A 9,267-nucleotide genomic window follows, 5' to 3' on the forward strand; every position below is an offset into this window, starting at 1 on the left:
TGGACTTGGTCCAAGTTCAAGGAGACTATAATAAATAATTTAATAACCATCTTATCGTTAGTAGGATGTGTGTGTGTGTGTGTGTGTGTGTGTGTGTGTGCATCATGTTTTCCTGGATTGGCCACAAGATCTCGGGTAATTTTGACTAGTCCTAGATCAATTTAATCCAGCGAATTCCGACTCTGACCATTTTGTCTTGGGCTTGGATATCTAGGACTACGATGCTCCAAACTACATTTTGTTAAGAATGATACAGGTGATTTGTAGGCGATTTTACTGCTATTTTTAACATGTCTATGCACAGGTTTTCTCAATGGTTCGAAGATGAATAGCATGAGTGATGAGGTTAATTACATCGACTCTTCCTCCAATATTTCATTTGTAGTTAATTACACTGATTTGTTGAATAAGAAATTGCTTAATTAAGAAACGAAGTAGTTTCTTTGGCTTTAAATCTGTTTTCCATAATGAAAATCATCAATAACTGTTGCTTATGAAGTGAAGGCGCTTGGTCTAACGATTAAGGTATTGCATTCGTGATCCTAAGATCACTGTTTCCATTTCCTGACCAGGCGATTCATTGTGTTCTTGAGTAAAAAAAAAATAAAAAAATTATCATTTCACGTTTCTCCGTCCACTTAACTGCAAATGAGCCTCAGCACTAGCTAACCATGCTACGGACCTGCGTCCTTCTCATTGGGTTGCAGTGCTGTGATCTCAGTCACTCATACGACATGAAAATCGCGTTAAGCTTTGAGTCGAAGAACTCAAGACTCTCCTAATTCTTCGGCGAACTCTAAATTGTTTTCGAAGATTTTTATTTCCCTTTTTTTACAAATACATTTTTGATTTTTTTATCTTTTACTTGTATCTGTTATTAGACTGCAGCCATGCTGGGGCACCACCTTTAAGTATTCTTAGGCCTGACATTTATTCTATCGGTTTCTTTTTGTCGAACCGTTAAGTCACGGGGATGTAAACAAACCAACATCGGTTGTCAAGTGCTGGTGGGGGCAAACACAAACACAGACAGACAGGCACACACACACACGCATATACATTCACATACACATGTAATTTTAATCGTGTGTCTGTTAAAGATTTTTATTGTATCTATTGGTTCTGGGAAAGTGGATGTCTACTAAATGCAAGTATTTTCCACTTCCTTTTGTCCCAACACGAAAGGAGAAGGGGGAAGAAGCGAACCATGTAACTTACCGGGACCAAGGTGACCTGCAGTGCGAATCTTTCTGATTTTTATTTATTGTATTTCCCAGTGTGTGTTTATAATAACACTGTTGTTTAATTTCTGTTCGTCCTTGATCGATTAGATCTTTGATGAAAGACATTCCAACCACAACCGTCACTACATTTTCTGGCGAAGAGTACATTAGGCAACAGTATCTATTATATTCCCACTGTGACCGCAGGGTATAATTTCACAGCTATTTCTAGCAGTTTAGCTTACCACATAGAAGCTCCTAGTCTCGTGATATTACCATTATGACGGCAGGATATAATTTCACTGCTATTTTTAGCAGATTGACCTACCACATAGAAGTTCCCTCATAATCTCACATAATCTCGTGATATTTCACATTTCTCAACGGTATCTTCCTTATATTTTTTCTTTTTCTAGACTTTATTTCGAAAGCTTTCAAAAGTAGACTTTACCAAATAACTGTGTTTTTATTTTATTGCCTTCTGATAATTGTTCTTCACGATGAATTTATTGTTTAGAGGAAAGCACTTATTATAATTGGAAAATTCTTTTGAGGAAACCTTTAACTAAAGCAACAAGATTACGTAGGTGTACTGGTAAAATGTTATACGAATTCTATCATTTTATGTTTCCACTTTTACGACGTTTGGTTCTAAAATAACATTTATTTCCAACCTATTTTATTTAAAAGAAAAAAAAGAAGCACTTTTATAATGCTTTTATACGTGTGTTTTTTTACAGAATATTTTCTTTTCAAATGGTTTTACAGTATATTTTCTCCAAGTTATTTTTATTTTTCTCTGATTCAATCCATTAGATCGTTTTTTTTTTCGTGTTTAGTCAACGGGAGAGAATTAATGCCCGTAACTGATTTAAGGATGTCCGAGATTAGTGGGAAGAAATCGTCCTGCGATCAGATACATGACCTGAATGCGTTCAACTCAGTAGATCCTGCAAAAGCTAGCTCACATCCCTTGATCCATGAAACTAGTGGTATCAAGCACGTTTGGTTTTGCGGGATGGGTTGAAGCATATACTAGATCTAACGAATTGTATCGAAGCATTTGTTATTAAAAGATCCTATTTATGATGTTGGCCCAAGTAAATGAATCAAGAAGTAAAAAATATGAGGTGCATTTTAAAAAAATATTCTGCCTCAAGCAAGGTTTGAAGACACTGTATCGTAATGGACTATAAAAAATGAATAGAAGGTGCCAACAAAGTTAAAAGCTATCGATTGACAGAAAGCTTAAAGGAATGAATATCTTGGATAGATCAGTGGTAAACTAGGGGATGGTTGTAAGTTCTACAGAGCAGAAGTTTGAGGAACGAAGCTATGAAAATAAAAAGAATTATGACCAACAGGAAGCTCACCAGAGAAAAAAAGAAATAAAAAAAAACACGATGTGCCTGAAAAGAAAAGGTCTTTATCAGAGGATACTAAACTTGAAAGTTCATCAGAGCAGTGTCCATAAAAATACTGATAGAAAAGAAAAGCGGCGAGATGGCAGAAGCGTTAGCACGCTGGGCGAAATGCTTAGCGGTATTTCGTCTGTCTTTACGTCCTGAGTTCAAATTCCGCTGAGGTCGAATTTGCCTTTCATCCTTTCGGGGTCAATAAATTAAATATCAGTTGCGTACGGGGGTCGATTTAATCGCCCGTCCCCCTCCCCCAAAATTTCGGGCCTTGTGCCTAGAGTAGAAAGGAATATCAGTACTACTTTGCATTTCTTCGATGAATGTTTCTGCCCGAAACGTTAAAATTCTTCCTCACAATAATATATTTTTTCTATATTTTGTGGTCATTTTGTATAACTATTTGCCAACTAATCTAATCGACTGACTCTCTCCCCCAAAATTTCGGGCCTTGTGTCTACAGTAGAAAAGACACAACGATGACACATTTCAACGATATAAGGTTTTAGCAAAATGTGAACAGAAGTATACGGGTAAAACTCATCCATATGCTATATGTAAATTACTATTAAATAAAAGTCATCTGAGTGAGAACGGAGAAAAAAATTGTCGGAATGAATGCAGACAACTCTTGAGAAGTCCAATGTTTGATAGAAAGATTATAGTATTTTAGCTGCAATGTTTTCAATATCGTTCATATCACTAGAATACATTCAAACTCGATTTGGGTACGAAAAAGCAACTTCCGTTTGAGTTGGCATGTATATATAAAATGACGGGAAAATATGTTTCAATATAGAGTATATGGAGTCATAATTTCTTTTAGATTGGTTGACAACACAGCTTGTTCTCTTAGGTAAACTAATGTGCCCAATCGGTATTAATCACGACTCTAGCTGAGCTTTGACTCTGAACGTATGCTAGTCGTAAAATACAGAATATTTTAAAATTAAAAGAAAAATAGTTGCCCTCTTGCGGCACTAGACATTATTGCAGGCCGTATATTTGACACTGTTAAGTTAAACCGGTCAACGAATTCAGTGTACCAGTCAAAAACAAAAAAGGTCGGTGACAGTTCTCTTACAAAATTTCACTCAAAAGTAAGGTCGACCCGGGGGTATAATAGAATACACTTGACTTTAGTGTCGCAAAGTAGGCTCGAACGCGAAACGACGTGGTTCTGAAGAAAGGATTTCTTAATGACAGCGCCATTACGTTGTTCAATGTAAAATTATGATAGATTTTGGTATGACGTTCAATTCTGTTTGGACTTTATTTGAATTTAATTGATTTTTCTTGTTATTGTTGTTTTGTATCAGTTCAGGTCTGTCTGAGCAGATTTCTAGCCGTAACAATACCGATTCTATGTTAGAAGTAGTGTTTGTAGGATTACGATGCTCAAAGTTTTCACCCTCAATTCTATCTTTTCTTTTTGTTAAGAAAAAAAAAAAAAGAAAGAAAAAGAAAAGGACAGTTCGGTGTGATTTGAGAGGGATTTGGTTATCATTTTGAGCAGATCGAATTACCGCATAGAGACTCGTTCCGTTCACGTAAGGCCGTGTGATATATTTATTTACGAAGCAATGGAAAGAAACTAACCTACGTAACAAGCAGATTCGCTCACTTTGTGAAGACAAAATGTGCTTAATAGAAAACATTTATAAAAGAGCAACAAAAGCAATACACAAGAATAAAATGCGATACATTTATGCAATAAGACGACCACCTTTGCGCTGGCTGTACTATCGTTTGTACGGCTTGTGCATAAACACATTGAATGGCCTTAAAAAGATATAAAGAACTATGAAGAGAATAGGCTGATTATTTTTCAGATCTATTGAATAAAAGAAAACTCAGAAGGCCAGCTTCCAAACAATATATTGCCAGCTGTGGAATATGTGAACATTACCAGGACAATTTTATTTCTAAAGATATTTTAGCAGCTTGAAGTCTATGGAGAGAAAAATAAACGTATATGAGCAAATCCACCTGCAGATGTTGTAATAGCAGTAAAGCATCTATGTTGCGGCGGAGCTTCTTCTACAAGGTCAGTTGATCTGCTACAAGAAATAGGAGCCAAATATTCCTGAAATCAGCCATTTTCTAAATCTTTCTTGAACCCTATAATATAAGAGATTGAGATCACAGCATAACACATGAACAGGTTTTATGTTGCAGAGTTGAAGGCCAAGTATTTTTGAGGGGGAGGAGACAAGTCGACCCAGGTACTTGGCTTGTACCTAATTTATCGACCCTCAAAAGGATGAAAGGCAAAGTCGACCTCGGTGGAATTTGAACTCAGAACGTAGCGACGGGCGAAATACATTAAGCATTTCATCCAGCGTGCTACCTTAATAATAATAATAATAATAATAATAATAATAATAATAATAATAATAATAATAATAATAATAATAATGAATGCCCTGACACAATACCAAGCAGAGGCTCCCATGGTTTCTGGTTTTGTCTTGGAAAGAAAATGGGCAACAGCAAATATTCTGCTCAGTACCACATATTTATTTGTCAGTTGTTTGACCTTAACCAGTCGAGGCATGTCCCTCAGTAGCTGACGATATGTGCATCTCTGCCATGTGTTGTGAGAGATTCTCAGGGGTTTGAATAATTCACCCCTGAAAACATGGGTGTTTCGTTCAACATCCTGAAACAACCCTTATTCAGGGACCTTTTGAAGAAAATCTTAACCGGGCCCACCGGCAAGGTCATGCGTTATGTATCTTGATATGAGATCACCATATCGCGTACATATGGTTGTGATGCATGTGCCTGGTGAACCCTTATCAGCCGGGTAGTCATGATGGGTGTATTAGGCTTCGTATATTTGTACTCCAGTGTCACTTAGATGACATGCGCTACTCTCTCACTCAATAATAATAATAATAATAGATGCAAATAGGCGAGACGTTATATTGAAAGATTTCAAACAAAAATCATGTCTCCTCGTCGATATGACTATCTCAATCGACATAAATGTACCTGTCAAGACCCACCAAAAACTGAGCAAGTATAAATACCTTGGAATAGAAATTGGCAAAATGTGGAACCTCAAGACAAAAACTTACTTGTTGTCATAAGTGCCTTAGGAATAATTGCAAAGGGGGTTGATTGCTACATATCTCAAACACCAGGAAATTTTAAAATGGAAGAAATTCAAAAAATAGTCCTATAAGAACTGCTAATACCCAAGAAAAATATTGTCTGTGTAATCCCCCAAACATTTTAATCTGCAAACATTGTCAAAAGTATTTTTGAATGTACATAATAGCAAACACCTTTCACTGTCATCTTAAAATCACAATATCATCGTATAATCAAATTACTTTTAAAACAAACTTCTAATTTTCTTGTTTTGACAGACACCCTAATCATAACTCCAACTTGAACTTCTAACTTGTTGCCTCTTGAGGTCTCTGGATGAGTCTTGGAGTCAACTTGTACAAATACAAAGAAAAGACCAAACACATAATAATAATAAAGACATATCTTCGTGAGGCCTTATCTAAAATGATTTTTTATTTTGAATTGTGTTTCACAGAATTACGCAGGTAAAACGGTGACAATTCGACTATTTGCCGAAAGTTTGTAGTTGTTTAACAGCTTTGACTGATCAGAAGTCTACTCAAGGATGTTCTAGCTGTGTCTGCTTTCAGAGATACGTTGTCCTAATGTTTTAAAGATGGTAGACGGGGTTTTCTGGGAGATTTGACTGATATTTTTAACAAGTCGATTGACTACATACAGATCCCACTTTGGGCTTTTTAGAAGTTTGATCCGAATGATGATATTTCAGGTCGGGCACACGCTTGTCATAACTGTTGATCAGCATAAAAAGAACAGATAACTCAATCCGTGAATCAATACCAGTTCCTCTTTTGCTCCCGACTACTTTGGGCAGCAAAATCGACGCCTCTATTTTCTGCTGGTTGCGCTTTTTACTGCTTCCGGTCATATGATATTAACCTTTCTCGCTTCAGTTATGAATATTCTGCGCCATGTAGGATTCGATCTTTCTCTATCATTTTTTTTCTTGATTAGATTAACCCTGAGAATATGACATTGTATTAGTCACATGTGCTCACGTACCCACACAAAGCCTACGACAGTGCCTCTACACGACCATTTAACCTGCTAGAAATAGATGGCAGATCTTCTTCAAATCATGCCCGTATGTCTTCAAAAAAGGCAATGTATTGGTTAATGCGATTCTAGCAATACACGCTGTCTTTTGATCATATGTCTGTAAGATCAAAGCTGACCAGGAACTAAAGCAACAATAACAACTTTGAGCAGACAACAAAGCAACATTTTGGCAATACATATTGACAATAGTAAAAGCAGTTTTTATTGATTGCCACAATTCAACTGATCAGGAGTAATACATAAATATTCATTATCTCATGTATGTATGTATGATTGCATGTATATATGTATGTGTATATGTATGTATGTACGTACCTATGTATGTATGTATGTGTATATGTATGCATGTACGTACCTATGTATGTATGTATGTATGTGCGTGTGTATGTATGTGTGTGTGTGTGTGTGTCTGTACTATTATCTATCTATTTGTCTACCGACATTTGTGTATATATATGTAAATACTAGTTTGTGTATGGTATGTGCTTGTATGTGAATGTATGCTTTCTATACATGTGTAATATATATATATATATATATATATATATATATATATATATAGAGAGAGAGAGAGAGAGAGAGGTGTGTATATTTACAAGTATATATATATGTATATACAGATATGTGTGTGCATGTGTTATGTATTTGTGTATATGTAGTGCGTATGTGGTGTGTGTGTGTGTATGTGTATATGTGCTTTTGAATGCATGTGTAATATATATGTACTTATACATGTGTGCATGTGTACGTGTAGTACATTACTTGTGGTTTCACACCCACACTCACACACTCATATATACTATGTAGGAAAGAGGTTTTGGAAAATAAAATATTTTGTATGCTTCGGGAATGCGTGGTAGACACAGATAGTTGTAGGTTTGGCAAAATATATTATTCGCTATTAGATTTTGAAGCTCGGCTCCTGTTATTCAATTTAAATTTAAATAAAAAGTGACAAAGTTGTGTGAGAGATTCTGGGTTGAATGCAAAAAGTGTACATTTGTTGGTAACACCTTTATTTAAAATTATTTGAAGTTAATCTGATGTATGGTTTAAAATGTGTACTGATTTCAAAAGAAACGCAGTAAATACGTCCTTTAGAAGTCTATAGCTCAGATTTTTATTTATGATCAAAAACTTTTTCTTTAAACAGTGTCGATTGTCAAGAAAGTTTAATCTGTATAACGCATCAAAGGAGCCGGATGTCGTTGCTTTTTAAACATTTGTTAAAAGTATCAAGTAAAAGTAGTAGAAGTATTATTTTGGAACATTGTATCAACAGCAACGCAGTTATATATATATATATATATATATATATATATATATATATATATATATGAATAATAACAGACGATGGATAATTGTCAGTTTGTTACAGCTGTTTCTTATGCCATTTTTTCAATAGAAGAATGAGAACATTACCCCATTACAAAAAAAAAACCCACCAAAAACAAAACCGCAATCAATCAATTTTACAAGCAAAAAATATCCCAAGAATATAGCAGAGATATGGCTGAAGTCTGTCGAGGTCAACGTTAAAAAGACTTTCATATGAAAATCTTTCCATATGTATATGCCAGACCACATGGCATATATATATATATATATATATATATACATGCATACACACACACATAAAAACACACATATATATTTATGTATATGTATATACATATGTACACAGACAGACACATATACATGACGCAATACGTAACAGGAGGGATTTTTCATAAACTATTCCAATATGTCATCTTGCGCGCGTTTCATTAACAATAGGAAACCCCAGTTATGTAAGGGAAACCGTATTAGCAGATTTCATTGTCAAATTTACAGAGATTGTATAACTTTCCTTTGTAAATTTTAGTATATATATATATATATAGTATTTATAATAGACTAAATATTTTACGACCAAACTCTCCTCTTTTGTTTTGCTTTCTAAATGTATTCTGTGATCGTTCAAATTGTATAGTCAGACCAAATAAACTTGGACTCGTTGTTTTCCTTTTGAATTTACAGGAATATATATTGAGTTCTAAATATCGGTTATTTGTCACGTTGTGCGATAAATAATCAATTTCATATTTTTGTTGCCGGACGTAGCAGATCATCGGCCTCATTTATTTTCCAGCGAAATGAATGTATCGACAGTTATGTTTTCCTTAAGACGTTGTAAATCTTAATCTCCCGTCTTTTGCTTGTTTCAGTCATTAGACTGCGGCCATGCCGAGGTACGCCCTTAAAGAAATTTTAGTCGAACAAATCGACCCCAATATTTATTTATGTTTTCTAAGCCTAGTACTTAAAAGTAAGATTACTACAGTAAGATTACTACAGCAGGTATACGACCTTTCTGTTGAGAATTGGCCAAAAAGGAGTTGTTTCGGGATTCTGATATCACTCATACGTGAGAGATGAACTGACCATCTAAGCTGTATTTTGACCTGATATGTTGCCTTTTGTAAGTA

At 35.1% G+C, this 9,267-nt stretch overlaps 1 protein-coding gene and 1 long non-coding RNA gene across 2 annotated transcripts in view; both read left to right on the forward strand.

Annotated features, from left to right (window-relative positions):
- LOC128250707 (uncharacterized) overlaps positions 1-6,150 on the forward strand; it is a 19,224-nt gene extending 13,074 nt beyond the window's left edge. Inside the window, exon 2 of the long non-coding RNA XR_008266712.1 lies at positions 6,016-6,150. This is a non-coding gene — a long non-coding RNA (uncharacterized LOC128250707). The remainder of the gene's footprint in view (positions 1-6,015) is intronic.
- Positions 1-9,267, forward strand: part of LOC106882675 (uncharacterized) — a 48,493-nt gene that overhangs the window by 24,717 nt on the left and 14,509 nt on the right. The window lies entirely within an intron of this gene.

Source organism: Octopus bimaculoides, chromosome 24 (assembly GCF_001194135.2).
Source record: "Octopus bimaculoides isolate UCB-OBI-ISO-001 chromosome 24, ASM119413v2, whole genome shotgun sequence".
NCBI lineage: Eukaryota > Metazoa > Mollusca > Cephalopoda > Octopoda > Octopodidae > Octopus > Octopus bimaculoides.